At 39.9% G+C, this 23,973-nt stretch overlaps 1 protein-coding gene and 1 pseudogene across 7 annotated transcripts in view; one reads left to right on the top strand and one right to left on the bottom strand.

The window, feature by feature from the left end:
• RAD54L2 (RAD54 like 2) overlaps positions 1–23,973 on the bottom strand; it is a 110,982-nt gene that overhangs the window by 31,126 nt on the left and 55,883 nt on the right. The gene's annotated exons all lie outside the window — the stretch shown is intronic.
• Positions 760–22,676, top strand: LOC116874019 (annotated as a pseudogene).

Raw genomic sequence — 23,973 nt, 5'->3', positions numbered from 1 at the left:
TATTACTTCAAAATTTCTATAATTAATTCTTCCCCAATTCAAAATGTGACTTTCCATTGCATGCTCTTTTGTATCTTCTGAAAAATGAACCATATGAATTTACAACCTATTATCAAAATCATTAATTTAACTTTCAAAGATAGTCCTCCCTAAAATTCTGGAATATAATCCACCAAACGCCGCTAAAGAAAAAGAGAAAAGGATCAACAAGGAGGTAGAGAGACATGTGACTTAAAAGTAAATGATTATTATCACCCAAATTCAGGATCATAGAATCAGATCTGGTCGCAAATTCCTCTGAACTTTCTCCTTCACGTGAGCCAGTTGTGCGCAGCAATCACCAGAGTTATATAAACACCAACAAACACTTACATAAGCTTCTCAGGAATGAGTTATGAACATCATCATGACAAATGTGACTAGGCAAATGAGGAACAATGCAAGAAAAATCTCTATGTTTCACTCATTGGGGGTATAAGGTACACTTGCAGGGGTCTCTCTCTTCTTTCCACCCAATCCCAACTATACAAACAAAGCTCAGTGAATTCCAAGTCTTACCACATGGTGCCTGATGTGATGTAAAAGGATGTATACACCACAACTATTATGTTCATGTGCCAAAACATTACTTGAATCTCAACACACCTTGAGATCTCACTACTGGTTTGCAAAAATACAGGGAAGAAGGACCATGTTGACAGACTGGAGTGGCCAATGGAGATGACTGACACTCTGTTCAGAGGAGCGACCAGCAGTGTGATGGAGCAGGCCAGGGACCGCTTACACCTGAGATAGACTACAGGTCGGCATGTACCAGAGGTGGAAGTCCAAGTCAAACTCAGAAGGACAGCCCCCCTAAGCAGCCAAGAGTGTCATCTGAACCCAAAGCAATTTCAGCAGCAGCCAGTACCTATGGAGGGTTTCCAGGCGAACTGAGGCCTTCTTAGCCGAGACACCAAGACGTGGTAAAAGCAGTATTAGAACATCCAGATGGCTGATTTCCAAGCAAAAAACCAGAGGATAATGTATTGATGTATCTGAATCAGCTGACTATGTAATAAAGATAATATCCATGATTTTTAGAAAACAAAAGAACTATGTTAAATTTGTTAACCAAGACCACAAGGATGCAATCGGCAAATGTATGAAAATAGAGTAACAAGTGAATCCTTTTCTTCTGCAAGGAAAAAAAGAACACCAAAAAGAGGTAGGAAAAACTCAGATTAAAGAGATTTGAAAGACAAATGAACTAAATGTGGGATTTATAGGGATTTTAATGAAATAACAGTAAAAATAATCTTTAAAAGATAATCAGGGATTATCTGCATATTTCATGATATAAGGAATTATTGATTCAAAATACTGAGGTGTGATAATGGTATTGTGTTTATTTTTGTTTTTGCTTCTAGGACTTTAATGCTAGAAGATAGAGTGAAAACACTCTGAAGTTTACAGATAAAAGGTTACAACTTTAAGGATCTACTTCCAAATAATCCAAGGTGGAGGGGAACAAATGAAACCAGACTAGCCTTGTATTTACAAATATTGAAGAGAATACTGGGAATACAGGGTTCATTTTACTACTGTCTCTTTTTCTATTTCATTTGAGATTTTCCAGAATAAAACTTCACGACTGTTTTAATTTTAGAAGTCTTAACAGAAAATAAAATATAATAAGCATGAATCTCTAAACTATTTAGATCTCAACTTTTCCACATTTGTTAATATATATGCACATATTTTGCACCGGTAACCAATGAACCAATGAATACACATCATTTTGTGTTCTGTTTTGGTCACATGTTACATACATATAAATATTTCTTTGACATAGTGACATAGTCCACATACTCATCATTTTAATGAAGGGTATCAGTATATCACAGAATGCTTTGTCATTCAGACTATTTCTTAGTTTTTATTTGTATCTATAGTGGCATAAATATCTTTGTACAAATTATTTTTCCCTTTGATTTAGTTATTTGCAGTACAATTCACTACAGCTGGGGAAATGAGCAAAGAGTTTAAATGTTCCAATATTGGTAAACTTTTTCTATAAAAACCCTGATAGTAAACACTTCAGGTTTTGTGGATCATAGGTCTCTGTTACAACTACTCAACTTTACCAGAGCAGCTCAAAAGCAGCCATACATAAACTGTAAGTGAATAAGAACAGCTGTGTTCCAGCACAATTCTGTTTACAAAAACAGGCAAGAACAATTCTGAAAAAGAACAAGGGAGGACACACACTTCCTGATTTCAAAACTTAACTACGAAGCTACTATAATCAAAACAATGTGGAACAGGCATAAAGACAGCCATACAGACAACTGAAATGGGACAGAGAGCACAGAAATAAACCCTCACATATATGGTCAAAGGATTTTCAACCAGAGTACCAATACCATTCACAGGAAAAGGACAGTCTTCTCAGTAAGCAGTACTGGGATAGTCAAATACCCACATGCAGAGGAATGAAATTGGACCCTTACTCTATACCATATACAAAAATTAACTAAAAAGTGGATCAAAGACCTAAATGTAAAACCTAAAAATTATATAAAACTTAGAAGAAAATGTAAGGGGAAAACTTGATGACACTAGATTTGGCAATGATCTCTTGGATAGGAAACCAAAGGGACAGCAATAAAAGAAAAAAAAAAAAGACAAAATAGACTTCATGAAAACTTAAAATTGTGGGCATGAAAAGACACTATCAAGAAAGTGGAAAGACAACCCATGGATTGGGAGTAAATATTTGCAAGCCATGTATCTGATGTGGGGTTAATATCCAGAATATATAAAGAACTCCTAAGACTCAACAACAAAAACCAAACTGATTCAGAAATGGCAAAGGATATAAACGGACATTTCTCCAAAGAAGATCTATAAATGCCAATAAGCACCTAAAAAGATGCTTAAAATCACTAATCATTAGGGAAAAAAAATCTACACTACAATAACATATCACCTCAAAGCCATATAGGATGGCTATCACCAAAAAACCAAAGAGCCAGCGTTAGCACGAATGTGGAGAAATTGGAACCCTTGAGCACTGTTGGCAAGAATGTACAATGACACAGCTGCTATGGAAAACAGTATGGCAATCCCTCAAAAAGTTAAAACATGGGATTGCCATAAGATCCAGCCATTCCACTTCTGGATGTATGCTCGAACTGACAGTAGGGTCTTGACATGACATACAGCTGTGCTCTACAGAATCATTATTTATAATAGCTAAGATGTGGAAACAACCTAAGTATCCACTGATGGATGAAGGGATAAGCAAAACATGACATATACAAACCACAGCCTTTAAAAAGGAAGGAAATTCTGACACATGCTACAGCACGAGTGAATCTTGAGGACATTATATTAAGTGAAATAATTCAGTCACAAAAGGACAATATACGATTCCATCTATATGAGGTACTTAAGGTAGTTAAAATCATAAAGACAAAAAGTATTATGGTAGTTCCCAAGGGCTAAGAAGAAAAAGTAATGGAGGGATGATTTGATGGGTACAGAGTTTCAATATAGGATGATGAAAAAGTTTTGGTGATGGATAGTGGTGACAGTTGCAGAACAATGTAAATTTACTTAATGCCACTAAATTCTACACCTTAATATGGCTAAAATAGGGTGCCTAGGTGGCTTAGTCAGTTGTTCATCCTACTCTTGATCTCAGCTCTGGTCCTGATCTCAGGGTCATGAGTTCAAGTCCTGTGTTGGGCTCCACACTGGGCATAAAGCCTACTTAAAAAATACAAAATTAAAATGGCTAAAATGGTAAATTTTTTAAAAATATTTTTATTTATTTATTTGACAGAGAGATCACAAGTAGGCAGAGAGGCAAGTGGGGCAGCGGGGAGAGCAGGATCCCCGCTGAGCAGAGAGCCCGATGCAGGGCTCGATCCCAGGACCCTGAGATCATGACCTGAGCCAAAGGTAGAGGCTTACCCCACTGAGACACCCAGGTGCCCCTAAAATGGTAAATTTTATGTTCTACATATTTTAGCACACACAGTTGGCTTAGTCATTATGCTAAGTTAAAGAAGTCTGACACAAAAGGTCTCATATTATATAATTCCATTTATAGAACTGTCCAGAACAAGTAAATCTCTACAGACAGAGGTAGGCTAGTCATTGCCAGGGACTGAGAGAGAGGATAACGGGAATGACTGCTAATGGATAAGGGGGGTTTGGGGTGATGAAAAATGTTCTGAAATTAAAATGGTGATGATTCAACAACTTTGATATATTAAAAATCACTGAATTGTACACTTCAAAATGATGATTTATACCTCTATAAGAATATATACGTATTTTTAAATGTTGGCTTGGTGCTTCTCCTTCCCGCAAAGGTGGAATAGCTTGAGGCAAACCAACACTTGCACTATGAACAGCTAGAAATATGTTATCAAATTTAAAAGCCACCACAACAAAGTCTTTTGAAGGCACTGAAGGATGCTGAAAGGACCAGAAGTAGAAGGGACAAGATTCCAGAGAAAGGGAAATCAAGAAGAGATGAGCTGGCATTCTACTGCCATTTATTCCCCTCTTCCACCAAGTCCGGTTGCTGGAACAAGGTTAGAGTCACCCAAACAGAAGGCTGTTAATAAGAACAAAGAAACCAGAAGAACTTTTGACAATTTCATTGGACTAAAAAGACAAAACTTGAAGACATGAGGGACCATCAGCCTGGTGAAATGGGAAAGGCAGAACTGAGCCAAAAATTTAGTTTATTTCCATTCAAGTCATTTACTTCACTCTAAAGCTGAGTGAGATGGGAAGTTGAAAAGCTAAGAAGAAAACCACTGAAAAGTAGAGCTGATGTTTCTGTAATCTTGAGGTTCAGAGAAGATAAGGATTAGAATTTAGGAACCATCAGAGCAGATGGGCCCAGTGAACATCCTGACTCTCAGCTGGAACTTACAGGATGGCCACACTCTAGAAACAGGGGTGTGCCAGAAGTAAACAAAATCTCTTAAGCTATGATCAGCATTTATTCAGCTTTATCCTGCTGGATGAAGGTTGATCAGCCCCACTATATGTACTTAGAAGACGAAAAAGAAACCCTCTCTAAAGATACTTTCTATAGGCTCTATAAGTTTTTATATATACTGTCCAGCATTCAGTGAAAAATTGCCAGCTATGCCAGGAGACAAAATCAAATGATCAAAAACTAAGAGGGACAAACAGACAACAGAACCAGAATCACTGGTGATCTAGATACTACAAAATAAGAAACAACTGATAAAACATGTAAAAAAAAAACCAAAAAAAGAAATGGAGAAAATAAATGAAAGGATAATGTCATCAGATAATTAGATAATACATATTATCAGATAATCTGGATAATGTCACCAGATAATCAGAATACATATTAATCAATTCTCACTGATACATGAAATTTAAGGGAAAAAAACAGAGGATCATAGGGCAAGAGCAGAAAAAATAGAACAAGATGAAACCAGAGAGGGAGGCAAATCATAAGAGACTCTTAATCACAGGAAACAAACTGAGGGTTGCTGGAGGGGAGGTGGGTGGGAGGATGGGGTTACTGGGCAATAGGTATTAAGGAGGGCACATGATATACTGTGCACTGGGTATTATATAAAACTGATGAATCATGAATCACTGGCCTCTACCTCTGAAACCAATAATATATGTTAATTAATTGAATTTAAATTTTAAAAATAATTTTTAAAAAAAGGAAAAAGAATCAAAGGCATATTCTAGAAACAATATATATAGTAAGTGGAATCAAGAAGCTCTGTGGATTATAGGTACGATAAACAGAAAAAAACAAAAACAATAAAAAAGAATTCCCTCGGAGATTATATAGCTAAAGTGTTGAAAACTAATAAAGAAAAAAAATTGTATAAGCAGTCACGAGTGGGGGAGAACACAATACCTTCAAAGGAGCAACAATAACAATAGATTCTTGAGACCTAAAAAGACACTAGAAGATGATGGAAAGTTTCTAAGCTTTTTTAAAGAAAATAACTGGCAACCTAGAATTTTGTACCAGCTAATATATCACTCAAAAACAAGGGCAAAATAAAGCAACTTTCAGACAAACAACACACAGATTAAATTTGTTGCCAAGAAACATACCCAAAAACAAATACCAAAGACAGAAAGAAAATTATCTCAGACAAAAAACAGAAATGAAGGAGGGAATGAAAAACAACAAAAAGGGAAGTGCTCCTAACCATTTCTAATTGGCACTGCTTGATTTGATGTTTGGTCAAATAAACTCCTAAAAACTAAAAAGAACGAAAGGTCTATGTGTGGAAAATATAAGTACTGACTAGAGAAAAACATTTTGTGGCACTTAAAATATGTAGAATTAAAATAAGGATATATAACATAAAACGCAGGAAAGAGGGAAACATTTAAAATGTTCTAAGGTGGGGTATCTGCATGGCACAGTTGGTTAGCGTCTGACTCTTGGGTTTCGGCTCATATTGTGATCTCAGGGTGATGAGGCAGAGCCCCACAACAGGCTCCATAGAGTCTGCTTAAGATTCTGCTTAAGGGGACGCCTGGGTGGCTCAGCTGGTTAAGCAGCTGCCTTAGGCTCAGGTCATGATCCCAGCCTCCTGGGATCGAGTCCCACATCGGGCTCCTTGCTTGGGAGGGAGCCTGCTTCTCCCTCTGCCTCTCCCTGCCACTCTGACTGCCTGTGCTCGCTCTCGCTTCTCTCTCTATGACAAATAAATAAATAAAATCTTAAAAAAAAAAAAAAAGATTCTGCTTAAGCACAGAGTCTGCTTAAGATTCTCTCTCCCTCTCCCTCAGCCCTTCCTGCTCAAATTCTCTTTCTCTCCCCCAAATAAATAATCTTAAAAAATTAAAAGTTCTAAGATTCTAATATAGTTGGGGAAGTAATAAAAGCAATGATTCATATCAGACAAGTATGCATACTGTAATCTAGGATAACCACTAAAAGCATAGTAAAAGACTGTATAACTAACAAGCCTATATAGGGAGAAAACTGAATCATCAAAAAACCAAAAACCAAAACAAAACAAAACAAACCACCCCACAAAAAACAAAACCAAAACAAACTTGATTAATCTTTTTCTAATAAACAAGACAGAAGATGAGATGGAAAATAAATACCAAGATGATAAATTTTAACACAACTATATCAATAATTACATTAAATACAAATCAACTAAAGGTTCCAATTAGAAGACTAAAACTGTTAGACTGGATTTAAAAAAGCAAAACCCAACTAAGCGGTGCTAGCATGAAAAACAAATTAAATAATAGGAAAAAAGTGGAAAGAGAATAGAAAACAAAGTTGAAAAAAGATGTTAGGAAATGCTAACTAAAAGCTGACATATCTACACTAATATCAGGTGAAAGAAACATTAGGGTAAGAAGCATAATAGAAATAAAAAGGGATGTTTCATAATGACAAAAGGTCAACATACAAAAGAGACATAGCAGTATCAAATTTATATGTACACAATACCTTAGCCTCAAAATACATCAAAACTGAAAGAAATACAGAAATCTATAATCATAATGAGAGACTAACATGCCTCTTTCAAGAATAAAATTCAACAGACAAAAATACCAGTAAGGCCATACAAGAATTGAATGAAACAATTAACAAACCTGAATTAACAAACATATTTAGAACACTTCATTGGACAATAACAAAACACACATTCTTTTCAACAGCTTATGTAGGCATCATTTATCAAAACTGCCCTTTACTGCACCATAAAGCAAACATCAACAAATTTCAAACATGTGAAATCATTCAGAGTATGTATATGGCCACAGTGAGAGCAAAACAGAGATACTAGAAGTCTAGCAATGCTAGGGAAAGAGCAATGTCAGGGAAACTGGAGAGTGCTAGACTTGCCAGAGTTGAAAGTTCTCATTAACACCTTATATAACACCTCTACCATCCAGCTGAGACAAAAGAAAGGCTGTCCCTAGGAGTAAGAACCTCTCTAGAGTGAGACCTATATTACATCCTCCCTAACAAAGCCTAAAACCAAGCCCTGACATGGTCTGCAAAAAGACAGAATTTAGAGATTGAGTCCTACCAAATTAGATTGGGCTTTTCACAGACTGGTACTGAAATGGCACAAAACTAAGGCTTCACAAGTTCAAGGGAATCAATCAGTAACTGAAATGCCTGCTAAACTTAAAATGAACACTTTTTAGAGGAAGATAACAGAATGCAGAGCCTCTAAATATATTATGTGCAAAGACCATTTTATTTAATCAAAAGTCACCAGATATGCAAAGAAACAGAAAAAATATCCATAGTCAAGAAAAATTCAATCAAAGGATCTGTTAAGATGCTTTGTTATGATCTCAGAAATATTTAAAGTAGTGCTTCATAGACCTGTTCAGACAAAAGGCCTCCTAAAGATTTTACAGACATGCCTAGCAGATCTTTTCTGTTAAAAAACAAAATTTAGGGGTGCCTGGGTGGCTCAGTGGGTTAGGCCTCTGCCTTCAGCTCAGGTCATGATCCCAGTGTCCTGGGATCAAGCCCCACATCAGGCTCTCTGCTCAGTGGGGAGCCTGCATCCCCCTCTTTCTCTGCTTGCCTCTCTGTCTACTTATGATCCCTGTCTGTCAAATAAATAAATAAATAAAATCGTTAAAAAAAATTTTAGAACAATTTTAGAGTATTATCTTATACCAGCCTCCCAGGAAGGCCAACCAGAAAAGAAATTATCTTGAAGAGATTTGTAAGTATAACTTTTGTCTAATGAAGCGGATTTTATACTGATATACAAGTTTATAAAGGAAATGTATGAGCCTGAAATGGAAGAGATATAAACAATACAAAATGAAAAAAGGGTTTGGACCCTCAAACTTCTAGAGGCAGTCAGCAAGCTGGGGTTCATCTATAATCCAGGTTACTTTTTGTAAAAGGAAAGGATTATTCAGAAGACAGAACAAAGATTCTAGACGATAACACCAAAAGCCCTGGAGAAATACTGAGTTCTAATCAAAGAACTAGCAAAATGTGCTCACCTAGGAATTTTAGAACTACTATAGATCAGTGACTGCTGTGTGCCTCATTCCCTTCTCTCTCCCCTACTTTCTCTGCCCCATCTTTTGAATGAGAGTATCTACCTTATCCCCATAACATCTTACATTGCTGGAGGCAGAAAACTGGTCTCTTTAGTTCATAAAAATCTTCGATAAAAGAAACTGTACTTAAGGAGTGAACTCAAGAAAACTACAACTGAAAGCCACATTCACACGTAGATCTGAGTTAGAGGACCAAATCTTGGAGTATAAGCTGATGCTGACTGGGATGAAATTTTGGGGGTCTTAAGGAAAGGGCGCAGTGCATTTTACATGTGGGATGATGTAAATTACTGCGGCAAGAAGGTAGAATGTGGCAGACAGTATTTTCCAAATATGAATGTACCAGTATCTTTTATTCCAATGCTTTCCTGTAGTTTGACCTTGATCCATCTCCTATTGAGAAGTAGATTCTAATTTTTTTTCTTTTGAATCTGGGTGCACTTATGACTTAGTTATAACCAAAGAATAACACAGAAGTGACACTGTAACTTCCAAGGCTAGCATAAAAGGCAATGTAGCCTCCACCCTGTTTGTTATTTAACCCTGGCCACTATCTGCTGCAACTGAGATTGATGAGTCTAAAAATTTTTTACGAAAATGCAAAGATCCTAGAGTAATCAAAATAACTTTTTAAGACAACAACGAGGGCCGCCTGGGTGGCTCAGTGGGTTAAAGCCTCTGCCTTCGGCTTGGGTCATGATCCCAGGGTCCTGGGATCAAGCCCCACATTGGGCTCTCTGCTCAGCAGGGAGCCTGCTTCCTCCTCTCTCCCTCTGCCTGCCTCTCTGCCTACTTGTGATCTCTGTCTGTCAAATAAATAAATAAAATCTTAAAAAAAAAAAAAAGAAAACAACGAAGTTGGAATTCTTATAGTACCTGATTCAAACTACAGTAATGATGATTTTGAGTAAGGATACAGTTATTAACGTAATACAGTCCAGAATGAGACTGCACATTTATAGTCAACTGATTCTTTACAAAGGTACCAAAGTAATCCAATGGAGAAAATTTTTCCAGCACACCTTCTGCAATAGATACAATCCTCACCCTATTCCATGTCATACAGAAACAACAATTCAAAATGGATCAAGGACTAAACAAAAAAGCTTAAACTATAAAACTTCTAGTAGAAAATAGATGCAACTTTAGGTTAAGTAAAGATTTCTTTTTTTTTTTAAGAGTTTATTTATTTATTTTACAGAGATCATAAGTAGGCAGAGAGGCAGGCAGAGAGAGAGGGGGAAGCAGGCTCCCTGCCAAGCAGAGAGCCCGATGCAGGGCTCGATCCCAGAACCCCAGGATCATGACACGAGCCGAAGGCAGAAGCTTTAACCCACTAAGGCACCCAGGTGCCCCAAGTAAAGATTTCTTAAGCAGGACACAAAAAGCTTGAACCACAAGGGAAAAACCTGATAAAGTGTGCTTCATCAAAATTAAAAACTTCTCTTCAAAAGGTATCCTTAAAAGAAAAATGACAAGTCACAGTCTTATAGTCTCGTAGAAAACATTAACTCTGTGTGTGTGTGTGTGTGTGTGTGTGTGTGTGTGTGTGTGTGTGTATACCTGATAAAAGACTTGTATCTAGAATATATTCTCTCAGGATGCCTGGGTTGCTCAGTTGTTAAGCAACTGCCTTCAGCTCAGGTCATGATCCCAGGGTCCTGGGATTAAGCCTCACATCAGGGTCCCTGCTCAGCAGGAACCCTGCTTCTCCTTCCCCCACTGCCCCTGCTTGTATTCACTCTCTCGCTGTGTCTGTCAATTAAAAAAAAAAAAAATCTTTAGAGAGAGTACATGTGTGTGTTGGGACTGGAGGGGAAGGGTGGGCAGAGGGAGAGGGAGAGAGAGCATCTCAAGCAGACTGCACTGAGTACAGAGGCCAATACGGGGCTTGATCTCATGACCCTGAGTCATGACCCAAGCTGAAATCAAGAGTCATACACTTAATCAACTGAGGCACCCAGACACCCTAGAAAATATTCCTTAAAAACTCCACAACTCAGTAAGAAGATGACAAACAACCCACTAATAAAAGCAAAAGAGGAGAACAGATATTCCACAAAAGAGGTGAAACGCACATTTAAATTACAATCAGATGCCACTTGATAATCACTAGAATGGCTAAAATTAATAATACTGGCTGATATGCTTGCTTTGGCAGCACATATAATAATAATGACTGAAAGGGGACTTCAAATACTTCCGTTTTGACCTCAAAATTTCTAACTGATTAAGTTCTTCTTTCCAGCTTATCTCTTACCTCAGGCAAAAGACCCTGCAGGTAAATGCATTCCATGATGGGAACCAAAACCACCACACTTCAAGCAGTAAGGACTATACTGAGCCAGCAAGAGCTCTGGCAGTGATTGACCCCAAGACAATGACTGACTTGACCTTCACTGCCCACCTGCACATACCCACTAACCTTTGTCCCATATTTTCCTTATATAAACCTGGAAGTATTTTCAGCACTTTGGAGACCGCTTTGGGATGCTAGTCTACTATCTACCCCATGTTGGCATCACTAAAATAAATTCCTTTCTTGTTTCACCACCACTAGTCTCTCTGCCTTTAGATTTTGTCAGCAGCAAGTGGTCAAACCTGCTCGTTTGGGACCCCGGAGCCAGGTGCTCTTGCACCCCTACCCTTGGTTACATGACCATACCACATGCTTGCAAGGATATGAAGCACCTGGAATTCTCACATACTACTGGCAGGAGTGTAAAGTGGTGCAATCACTTTGGAAAAACATTCTGGCATTTTCTAATAAAGTTAAACATATACCTACCACAGCAATTCATATCTTAGTATTTTATTCAAGGGAAACTGAAAACTTACCTCTAATTATTAGAAACCAAGTCAGCTTCACAGGATTGTTCAGAACAGGTTTACTCATTAAATTAAACGTCTATCAACAGGTGAATGGATAAACAAGTTGTATTTAACTTTTTGCAGTTGGAATACTACTCAACAATAAAAACGAACAAACTAGACACATGTGCAACAACAGATGAATCTCAGACACCATGCTGAGCAAGAGGCTAAGCACAAAAGAATATGTACTGAGTAATTCCATTTATATGAAATTCTGTAACAGGCAAAGCCAATCTATAATGACAGAAATGATTCAAAGTGGTTGCCCAGAAAACTGACTACAAAAGGGCATGAGAACTTTCTGGGAAAATGGGTATTTTCTATATCTTGATCAGGGCAATCATATTTGTCAACAGTCATCAATCTATACAAAGAAGATGTGAATTTTACTATACATGAATTGTATAGTAAAACTGATTTTTTTAACAAGATTTTATCTATTTATTGGAGAGAAAGCGCATGCACATGCGCTCGCGAGCTAGCAAGAGTGGGGGAGGGGCAGCAGGAGAGGGAGAACCAGACTCCGTGCTGAGTAGAGAGCCCTATGTGCAGCTGGATCTCAGGGTCCTGGGATCAACCTGAGGTGAAGGCAGACACTTAACTTAAGTGAGCCACCCAGGCACACTTAAAACTGATTTTTTTAAAAATTTGTGATAGGGGCGCCTGGGTGGCTAAGTGGGTCAAGCCTGTCTTCGGCTCAGGTCATGATCTCAGGGTCCTGGGATCAAGCCCCACATCAGGCTCTCTGCTCAGCAGGGGAGCCTGCTTCCTCCTCTCTCTCTGCCTGCCTCTCTGCCTACTTGTGATCTCTGTCAAATAAATAAATAAAAATCTTTAAAAAAAAAAAAAAAAACAACTGTGAGGGCACCTGGGTGGCTCAGTGGGTTAAGGCCTCTGTCTTTGGCTCAGGTCACGATCCCAGGGTCCTGGGATGGAGCCCCACATTAGGCTCTCTGCTCAGCAGGGAGCCTGCTTCCCTCTCTCTCTCTCTCTGCCTGCCTCTCTGCCTACTTGTAACTCTGTCAAATAAATAAACAAAATCTTAAAAAAAAAATTGCGATATTGCTGAAGTTATACTTAAAGGTAAATCCACAGCCTAAAATCAGTGTCAAAAAATAATAGTGAAAACCAATGTTGTAAATTTTCTTCTCAAAAATTAGAAAAAGAAGAGGAAATTAAACTAAAGAAAGTAGTAGGAAGAAAACAATAACGATAAGATCAGATGGGGCGCCTGGGTGGCTCAGTCAATTAAGCATCCAACTCTTGATCTCAGCACAGGTCTTGATCTCAGGGTTCTGAGTTCAAGCCCCACACTGGGCTCCACAATGGGCATGAAGCTGACTTTAAAAACAAAACAAAACAAAACAAAAACAACAACAAAAACGGTAAGAGCAGATGGATGAAATAGAGAAAAACTACTTTAAGAGCAAAACAAAACGGGCGCCTGGGTGGCTCAGTGGGTTAAAGCCTCTGCCTTCGGCTCAGGTCATGATCCCAGGGTCCTGGGATCGAGTCCCACATCGGGCTCTCTGCTCTGCGGGGAGCCTGCTTCCTCCTCTCTCTCTGACTGCCTCTCTGCCTACTTGTGATCTTTGTCTGTCAAATGAATAAATAAAATCTTAAAAAAAAAAAAAAAGAGCAAAACAAAACCAAAAGTTCATTCTTTGAAAAGACAAGCATAATGCTACACCCTCAGAGAGCCCCACCCTCACCCCTACTCCACCACCGTGGCTAAAGTAGACCCTTCCTCCCTACCCCTAGGGCTCTTTCCCTCCCTTGGTCTATATGGTTCTTATCAAAATCTGAAGTTATTTTAATAATTTGATTCAACACTTAATATCTATCTCTCCTTCTAGACTATAGATCCTTTAGGGCAAGGATTCTGTCCATCTCATTGACCACTGTATCTCTAAAGCCAAACTTAAAATACCTGCCAGATAAGAGAGGCTCAAAAAATTGTCTTCAATTTTTTTTAATGAGCTTGTTTTTTTATAGAAGTTGCTATTAGAGGGGCACCTGGGTGGCTCAGTTGGTTAAGCAACCCAGTCTTGATTTGGGCTCTGGTCATTACCTCAGGGTTGAGGGATCAAGCCCCATGGCGGGCTCCACACTCAGCAGGGAGAGGTCTGCTTCCACCTTCTCCCTCTCCCCTCTGTCCCTCCCTCCATTCACATGCATGCACACAATCCCTCTCTCTCAAATAAATTTAAAAATGAATCTTTAAAAAATTACTATTAGAGAAAAATATGTATGAATTAGGGGCGCCTGGGTGGTTCAGTGGGTTAAAGCCTCTGCCTTCGGCTCAGGTCATGATCCCAGAGTCCTCTGATCGAGCCCCACATCGGGCTCTCCTCAGCAGGAAACCTGCTTCTCCTCTCTCTCTCTGACTGCCTCTGGGCCTACTTGCCTACTACTGTCTGTCAAATAAATAAATAAAATCTTTTAAAAAAAAAAGTATGAATTAAAAAATCTACCAGCAATAAAAAAAAGTATACCAGATCTTATTAAATATGTTTATTTATCATATGTAGGCACACATTGATGGTTCTCTGGGATCAAGCTTTCTCTGACTGTATAAATGTCATGGTAAGCCAATATATTGCCAACAGGCCTAAAAAAGTTTAAAACTCATGCAAGCCGAAATGCGATTCACCTTCAAAATAGTCATGGAAGTCAGAATGAGTGAAAAAAAATTATCATCATACTTGTTCCTTGGAAGAATAAATCTTCATAGTATTAATACTAAGGAGCATTAGCAGATCCTAAATTAAACACATTTTTAACAAGGGAACCAATACCATTCTGACTAACTCATGAAACAACCTAACACTTATGAAGAAAAGAAATGGCCAGACTTCCCACTGGGCTCTCACAGGGGAGGAGAACAAATGCAAAACATTTTCAGATACCAGGGCTGCACAGGCTTTCTCAACCTCAGCACTGTTGACATTAGACTGGATAATGCTTTGTTGTAGAAGACTGCCCTGTGCATTGTGGGGACCTTCAGCAGCATCCCCAGCCAGGTTCGTTGTCACACCTTCCCAGCTGTGACCACCAAGAATATCTCCAGACATTGCCAAATGTCCCCTTGGGAACAAAACCAATCCCTGTTGAGAACCACTGCTTTTAGCACAATCAAGACAAAAACTATAAAGAAACATTCACTTGTAAACACAACTACACATATTTTCAACCAATCTGAAATTCTAGCCCTGTGTTGCAGACCGATTTAATTCTGATTCTGCTCAGCATCATGATGATTTCTGGCCACCTCTGCAACCACAGGTAAGAATTATGGGGCTCTCAGCAAAGCAGGAAAGCAGGAACCTCTGAGCAAGAGGTGGAAAAGCAGACAGACTAAGGCTGTTACCTTGAAAGAGTCTAGCCTAATTTGTGAATAATATTTAAGGAGTTACAAGAAAATGTAAAGCAAATGCCTAGCTCTACTAAAAAGTCTTACAGACAAGGTAATATCTAAAATAATTTCATGAAATAAAAATTTAAAAATCCAAATAAAACAAAAGAGGCTGATGAAAACCACATTTCAATCTTTAAAATATGCCTCTCCTATGTCCTCCTTCTTTTTCACCCATGAAAGAAATGAGACTCAAACAATGGAGGGGCACCTGGGTGGCTCAGTCGTTAAGCATCTGCCTTCAGCTCAAGTCATGATCCCAGGGTCCTGGGATAGAGCCCCACATCTGGCTCCCTGCTCTGCGGGAGCATCTCCCTCCCTGCTCTTCTCCCTCCTCTACTCCCCCTGCTTATGTTCCCTCTCTCACTGTGTCTCTGTTAAATAAATAAAATCTTAAAAAAAAAAAAAAATGGAAAAGCTTAAACTACAATAAAATTACAGATTTTTTTTTACAACAAAGAACACTATGAATGATGTTAAGAGCTAAGCCATAGACTAGATGCTATTTACAATATAAATAACAAAGGTTTAGTATATCCAGAATATAACAAAGAACAGTTATAATTCTGAAAAATTTCAGTACCTCTAGTAGTTGAAACTGAAATCACTACTTCAGAAATTTAAGCTGGTTCTTGAAGTATTTTCCCCACTTTCTCCAACTTTATTATTCCATCAGCCATGAGAAAACATCCACTAATTCTGTCTCTCCTTAACTGAAGTCTTCAAGCTAAACACAAATGCTGAATCACACACTCAGCCTGATTTATACCATCCTGCCATTCCCAGAATTCTGGAACCAACCCCACACCTAGCCATCAGAACACATTAGGGAAAAGAAACCCCAGTGCCCAGGGTGTGAAGGTGTACAAAGAGCTGAAGCCTATCTAAAACCAGCTGTAGCCCATCCGAGAGCAATAGCTGAGCCAAGGCACCTGGTGACTGAAGCACCTAGCCGCCTAAGGCCAGCTGCCTGCGGTGGGGGATGGAGGGGGTTCTTCCTTCCAGACTCTGCTAAAGGTCTCAAGTGATAATAGACTGGCCACTCTTTCCTCAAAATTTTACTTCCAAAGGTCTCTTCATCTCTCCAGTAAAAAGGAACAGGCTAGGGATCTTAACGGGAAGACAAGCAATGGAATGTTTCCTTGCTTGTTTCCCAAAGTATGAGTGATTCAAACAAGGGAGAAATAAAAATAGAATTAAATACTCAAGCTTAAATTATTCCTGGTAACTTCGGAATCACTAAAGGGTCAGTGCTTCCTCCACCTGCCATTCAGCACTACAAGGAATAAAGTGGTTCCGGAAGCTGCAGCTGCTTGATGTTATATAACCAGAAAGAGGTGTCAGAACTGGAGCTGGTTCAAGGGCCATGTCAATCTATGCTGGGCTTCCTCCTCTTCATCGAGACTCCAACTGGCAAGCCTTTCTCAAGAAGACTAGAAAGCGATCTCTTGGCATTCCCATTGAGCCTGAGAGCTGAGATTTAGAGGGGCAAACAGGATCTCTGCTTTCCCAAAGTAGGGATTTTAAAAGAAGAATGAAGAGAACAAGCCTAGCTCCTCCCTCTGGAGCTCAGCTGGTAAAGCCCCACACCCATTCCCCCACCTGGAAATCCACTTTTAAATGGTGCCAGAAGCACAGAATAACATACTAATCTTTCCGTAACATGCAAACTCCGCCAGAGCCCCATGTAAGGGTGTCCACAACAAGCAAGAGGAAACTAGGATGGCATAAGTGCAGCCTCTTTTTTTTTTTTTTTAAGATTTTTATTTACTTAGAGAGAGAATGAGAGAGAGAGAGAGAGAGAGAGCATGAGAAGGGGGGAGGCTCAGAGGGAGAAGCAGACTCCCTGCTGAGCAGGGAGCCTGATTCGGGACTCAATCCTGGGACTCCAGGATCATGACCTGAGCCGAAGGCTGTCACTTAACCAACTGAGCTACCCAGTAGCCCCAAGTGCTGCCTCTTTCAAGAGGGAATGAGCAAAGAGAAATAAATACCAACAGCTCATTTCATTTCTCTTGAGAGGGTTTGGGTACACCCACTAAAGTGCTAATCCTCCAAAATCTGTTCTTGCACCTGTTAACCCAAGAATGAAGAAGACAGTAAAACTGGTCCAATGGACAAACAAAAGCATGCTAGTAACCTGTACGGGGAGGCGGGGTAATCAACAGAACTCTTTGTACTATTCCATTCTACTGATGAACACGCTGAAGCACTGAAGCCACAAACCACAAAAAAACAAAACCACAAAACTCCCAGAAGGATTCATTAGTTGAGAAGAGGCTGTGAACAAAGACCGGAGTTTCACAAGCACAGAGTCCATCAGACACAACGGACGTCATGGTGAGAAAGCACAGGAGGAAAAAGAAGATACCTTCATAAAATGGGAACCCTGCTACAGCACATGATTTTCTTACAAAACACATTCACGTATAACTGAAACATTTAAATGATCCCTTCAAACTCTTAATGATCAGAATTTCTGATCTGAGAGCAGAGAACAGGGTAGGTTGAGGAGCAGATGCTGTGGAGGGCAGGGCCAATCATCAGTCCCCGCTGCCCAGCCTCAAGAGAGCATCACTGAAAGTCACACCTTGGCAAAACAGTAAACTAGTGCACACCACAGACCTTCTTGTTGGTTGCAACCTTAAATGTTAACTCCATGAATGCAAAAGGCTAGAGAGTAACTCTGGTCAGAGAAAGACAGGTAAGACCCTTTCTGACCGATCATATTAAAAATAAAACAACAAACGTTTTCTGTGGGGCTGTAGAAAATGCAAAGAAAATGTGTACTTAGCCAGAAGCACACTGCAGCCTTGCTTCCTCATGGGTGAAGGGGACAATTAAAAGAAAGAAAGAAAGAAAGAAAGAAAGAAAGAAAGAAAGAAAGAAAGAAAGAAAGAAAGAAAGAAAGAAAGAAAGGCAGGCAGGCTAAGAACGGAAGTACAAAGTCTCTATGGTAAAAGAACATTCCACAGTGGCTCTCCCAGCACCTTGCACCCCACAGAGTAGCAACCCTTTAGAGCTCCACCATACCTGGTCACCGTCAAGGGAAAAAAGGCTCATCCTTCCTTCTCTCCTCTTCTCTCCTCAAATTGTCATGAATTCTGTGCCTGAAGAAGGTACCTAACTATCCCTCTCCTCTTCCCTCCACACCACTGTACTACCTGGTTGGGTTCCTGCTCTGGCCTCCAGAGTCTCCCTGCCTCCTGACTGCTCCCCCCCACCTCAACCCACACTGCAGAAAGAGTGAGTTTTCTGAATCTGCTCCAGTCAGTCTCTAACCACCCAGGATCTTTTAAAAACACTTTAAAATTATCCCCTGTGCACTTCGGATAAAATCTGAAATCCAACAGGCCTTTCCTGATTGCTACCTTCTCTCTGACCACCAAGTACCTCTCTCCACCCACAACCCTCCGTTCCATGCTCTTTAGTCTCCAAAGCAGGATGCTGTGTCCCTCCTTTCCCCATCTCCTTATCTAACAACTACATGTTAGATTCTAACTTACTTCTAACCCATACTCTCTTTCAGGTGTCTGCCTAAAGGTTAGCCTCTTGAAAGCCTTCCTAGGCTTCTTCCTTTTTTTTACTTCAGTGTGTGCCCAGCACTGCTATGCTTCAGTGCCTGTCAATACACCTGTGGAGAAAAGGTTAATAACTGCTGCTTTCTCTCTTGGTACGCTGTTTGGGGAATTTTATGTAAAACTAGCACATCCTGCTTCTGTACTCTGAACTGGACCGAAGACTACTTTAAGACTTCAGAAGACAATTCAGGAAATACTTAAAGAATTTCCCTTCAGGAAGGTTGCTGGGAAGTCTGAAGTCAGGACAGACGAAGCAGTTGGTGAATGGCTGTGGGCCCAGCACCAGATCTGTGGTGAGCCCTGTGAAATACGGACCCAACACACTGCACCCCAGTCATGCCCAAGGGCATACAATAACTGCTCCAAGTCACTAGCCCTGCTCCCAGAGCACTGGGGCTCACCCCACCAGTAAGGCTTGTTATCAGATTTATTCATGTCACAAATACAAGAAACATGGCAGTGCCTGGGTGGCTCAGTCAGTTAAGTGTGAGACTCTTAGTCTCGGCTGAGATCTTGATATCAGTTGAGTCTGAGCCTGGCATGGACTCCGTGACGGGCATGGAGTCTCCATACATACATACATACATACCTACACAAGTACATACCACTAACTCATTCAGTCCTCAAAACAGCCCTATTAAGTAGATAATGCTACAATTATTCCCATTTTACAGAAAGGAAACTTGCTCAAAAAGGTCTAAGTAGTAAAGAGAGGGTTTGAACTGAAGTGACTGATCTGTCTCCAGAGCTCTCATTCTTAGCCACCACTCTGCATAATTTCTCCTCTACTCCCATTTCCCTTCATGGAAATTATGTGGAAGAAAAACAGAGTTCAGAGACAGAGCTACATATGTACTGTGCCTCAGTTTACAATGAAAGGTACAAGAAAATGCAATGCAGCATGCTGGATCAATTAGATAATCATATTTGGGGAAGAGAGGGATGAACATTGACCCCAACCACACACCATACAAAAATCAATTCATGATGGATCACTGACCTAAATGTGAAGGTAAAACATTTAAAGCTTCTAGAAAATAGCAGAATATCTTTATGACCTTGGGGTAGCCCTAAAGCACTAAACATAAAGGGAAAAAATACATTAAATTTCATTATAATTAAAATATCTATTCATCAAAAATACAGTTTAAAAAGGAGCATAAAAACTGCCTGAAAAAGAAAACACAAGAGGGTAAAAAAAAATCAAGCAATACAGAAGGGAAAGATGGGTATTTATGTGTACCCAATAAGATTCATATCCAGATACGAAGAATTTCTGTAAATCAATAAGAAATAGATGAAAGGGAAGAAAAGTGCCCCAAAAGATGTGTTCAGACACTTTACAAAAGTGAAACTGGTCATAAGCATATGAAAAAAGGCCAAGAACTTAAGTAATCAGAGAAATGCAAACTAAACCTATAAATCAGAAGCTCCCACTCCCTGGATTATTGGAAAGGAGGGCTAAAGGTCCTTCAAAGTCACTCTCAACAACTGGGTCAGTATCTGACATGCTTTCCTGATGCAGATTACAAAACAATCTTCTGCCCCCAGCACACCCAAACTCTGCCCCTTTGTGTCTTTAAGCCTAGCACACAGAAAAGGAAGACAGGAAATTGTATCAAAATTGACACTACTTCATTTCTAACAAGAAATCACCCTATCATTCTCTGACACTTATTTCACTTAGCGTAATACACTCTAGCTCCATCCACATCACTATAAATGGTAAGTTTCATTCTTTTTGATGGCTGATTAATATTCCATCGATTGTGCATGTGCGCACATGAACACACACACACACACACACACACACCCCTTCTTTATCATCAACTGATGGACATTTGGGCTCTCTCCATAGTTTAGCTATTGTTAACAATGCTGCTATAAACATCAGGGTGCATGTACCCCTTCAAATGTGTATTTCTGTATCCTTTGGGTAAATACCTAGTAGTGCACTTGCTGGATCGTAGGTAGTTCTATTTTTAACTTATTGAGAAATCTCCATATTCTTCTCTAGAGTGGATGTACCTACCAGTTTGCATTCTTAAGGAGGACACATGTTGTGATGAGCACTGGGTGCTATATGTAAATGATGAATCACTGAATTCTACTCCAGGGGCGCCTGGGTGGCTCAGTGGGTTAAAGCCTCTGCCTTCAGCTCGGGTCATGATCCCGGGGTCCTGGGATTGAGCCCCACATCAGGCTCTCTGCTTGGCGGGAAGCCTGCTTCCCCCCCCCCCCCCCCCCCCCCCTCCCCCCCTCCTCCTGTTGTCTTTTGAAAAAAAAAAAAAAAAAAAAAAAAAGTCAACCTAAAGTCTTGATTTAGGTTATTCTGAAAAATCAGTCTAACAATATTCAAGTTGTCTCAGGAAAAGGTGATACAATTTTCTGGGGTTGGAGAGGAGGAGGAGAGAACAAATATAGAATAAAAAGATCTGTCCTGGGGCACCTGGGTAGCTCAGCCAGTTAGGCATATGACTTTTGATCTCAGCTCAGTTCTCGATCTCAGGGTTCTGAGTTCAAGCCCTACATTGGATTCCACGCTGGGCATGAAGCCTACTCAAACAAAAAAATTTTTTTAAATCTTAAATCTGTAAATTTTTTTTAAGATTTTATTTATTTACTTGACAGAGAGAGATCAGAAGTAGGCAGAGAGGCAGGCAGAAAGAGTAGGGGGGGGGGAAGCAGGCTCCCTGCTGAGCAGAGAACCTGATGCAGGACTCAATCCCAGGACCCTGAGATCATGATCTGAGCTAAAGGCAGAGACTTAACCCACTGAACCACCCAGGCTCCCCTTAAATCTGTAATTTTTAAAAAAGATTTTATCTATTTATGAGAGAGAGAGAGAGAGAGAGAGAGTGCAAGTGAGTGAGCAGGGGGAGGAGCAGAGGGAAAGGGAAAAGCAGACTCCACACTGAGCCCTGAGGCTGATGCAGGACTGGATCCCAGCACCCTGGTATCATGACCTGAGCCAAAACCAAGAGTAGGATGCTTAACTGACTGAGCCACCCAAGCACCCCTGTCTTAAATCCGTAATTTAAGGAATGGTGCTGGTCATCTAAGTTGAGAAAAAAAATGCTGAAATGCAACAGAGAGCTATTTAAGCTGTCTGTATTGCATTCAGTCACATGGCTAAACTGGCCTTCCATGCTGATTCACAGCCCTTTTCTCTGCTTTGGTGAGTCTTCTTTGTTCCTAAAAACATGCACATCCTTCTCTGTATTCATCCAGAATAAGAAAACAGATCTAGATTCAGGTGGCAGAATTTCATCTTATGGAAGTGAACCTAAAGGCTGAGCAAGGTCTTGCCCAAGATCACAAAAATTTAGATGCAGATGATTACCTTGCCCTGAGGGGCATTCCTCTCTATCAAACACTAAGACTGAGGCAAAGGCTTTTTCTCAGGCCGTGGCTTGAGCCAGTAGTTACTGCCCCCCAACTCTCCTGCATCATCCATTTCTCCCTCCCTACCTGATAAGCCCCACTGGCAAAAAGTCAACAAAGGATAAGATCTTTTAACTTTTAAAAAAGCCTTTCCTTGATCTCAGATACCCCTTCATTTACTGCTTTTTTCATTTCCTTTTATACCAAAACTCCTCAAAACATTGTTTATACTTGGGGTCTCCAATTTCTCTCCACCTGTTCTTGTTTAAGCCCCTGTCATGGCACTAAAACTGCTCATCAAGGGTACCAAGGACTCCCATGCTGCTAAATCCAACAGCTAATTATTCTTTTTTAATTTTAATTCTAGTGTAGTTAACAGTGTTATATTAATTTCAGGTGTACATTACAGTGATTCAATAGTTTCATATGTTACTCAGTGCTCATCAGTAAAAGTCTAGTCTTGGAGCACCTGGGTGGCATTTTCAGTTAAGCAGCTGCCTTCAGCTCAGGTCATGATCTCAGGGTCCTGGGATCAAGCCCCACATCAGGCTTCATGCTCAGTGGTGAGTCTGCTTCTCCTTCTCCCTTTGCCCCTCCCCTTGCTCATGCATGCTCTCGCGCTCTTTCTCAAATAAACAAAATCTTAAAAAAAAAAAAATAGATAAGTCTATTCTTGGGGCACCTGGATGGCTCAGTGGATTAAGCGTCTGCCTTCAGCTCAGGTCATGATGATCTCGGGGTCCTGGGATCAAGCCCTGTGTCAGGCTCCCTGCTCATGGGGAGCCTGCTTCTCCCTCTCCCTCTGCTGCTCTACCTTCTTGTGCTCTCTCACTCTATCAAATAAATAAATAAAATCTTTTAAAAAATTAGGTAAGTCTATTCTTAATCCCCTTCACCTATTTTACCCATGCCTCCACCTACCTTCCCTTTGGTAAGGATCAGTTTGTTCTCTATAGTTAAGAGTCTGCGTTTTTTGGTTTGTTACTTTTTTTTTCCTTTGTTCATTTTTTAAATTTCACAAGTGAGTGAAATCATATGGTATTTGTCTTTCTCTGGCTTATTTCACTTAGCACTATATTCTCTAGATCCATGCATGTTGTTGCAAATGGCAAGATTTCATTCTTTTTTGTGGCTGAATAATATTCCGGTGTGTGTGTGTGTGTGTGTGTGTGTGTGTGTGTGTGTGTGTGTTTGTTCACAAATCTTCTGTATCCATTCATCTACTGATGAATACTTGGGCTGCCGCCATAATTTGACTATCACAAAAAATGCCTCAATAAACATAGTGGTGGCATGTATCTCTTTGAATTAGTGTTTCTGTAATTTTGGGGTAAATAACCAGTAGTGCAATTCCTGGATTCAAGGTAGTTCTAATTTTTTGAGGAATCTCCATACTGTCTTCCACAGTGGCTGCACCAGTTTGCACTCCCACCAACAGTACACGAGGGTTCCTTTTTCTCCACATCCTGGCCAAAACTTGTTTGTTTTTCACTTTAGCATTTCTAACAGGTATAGGTGATATCTCATTGTTATTTTGATTTGCATTTCCCTGATGTTGAATGATGTGGAACATCTTTTCATGTGTCTGTTGGCCATCTGGATATCTTCTTTGGAGAAATGTCTGTTCATCTCTTCTGC

The sequence above is a fragment of the Lontra canadensis genome, unplaced genomic scaffold, assembly GCF_010015895.1.
Source record: "Lontra canadensis isolate GAN:19392208 unplaced genomic scaffold, GSC_riverotter_1.0 scaffold35, whole genome shotgun sequence".
In the NCBI taxonomy this organism is placed as follows: domain Eukaryota; kingdom Metazoa; phylum Chordata; class Mammalia; order Carnivora; family Mustelidae; genus Lontra; species Lontra canadensis.
Note: the sequence above shows the minus strand (reverse complement) of the source record. Positions and strands in the feature narration are given on the sequence as shown.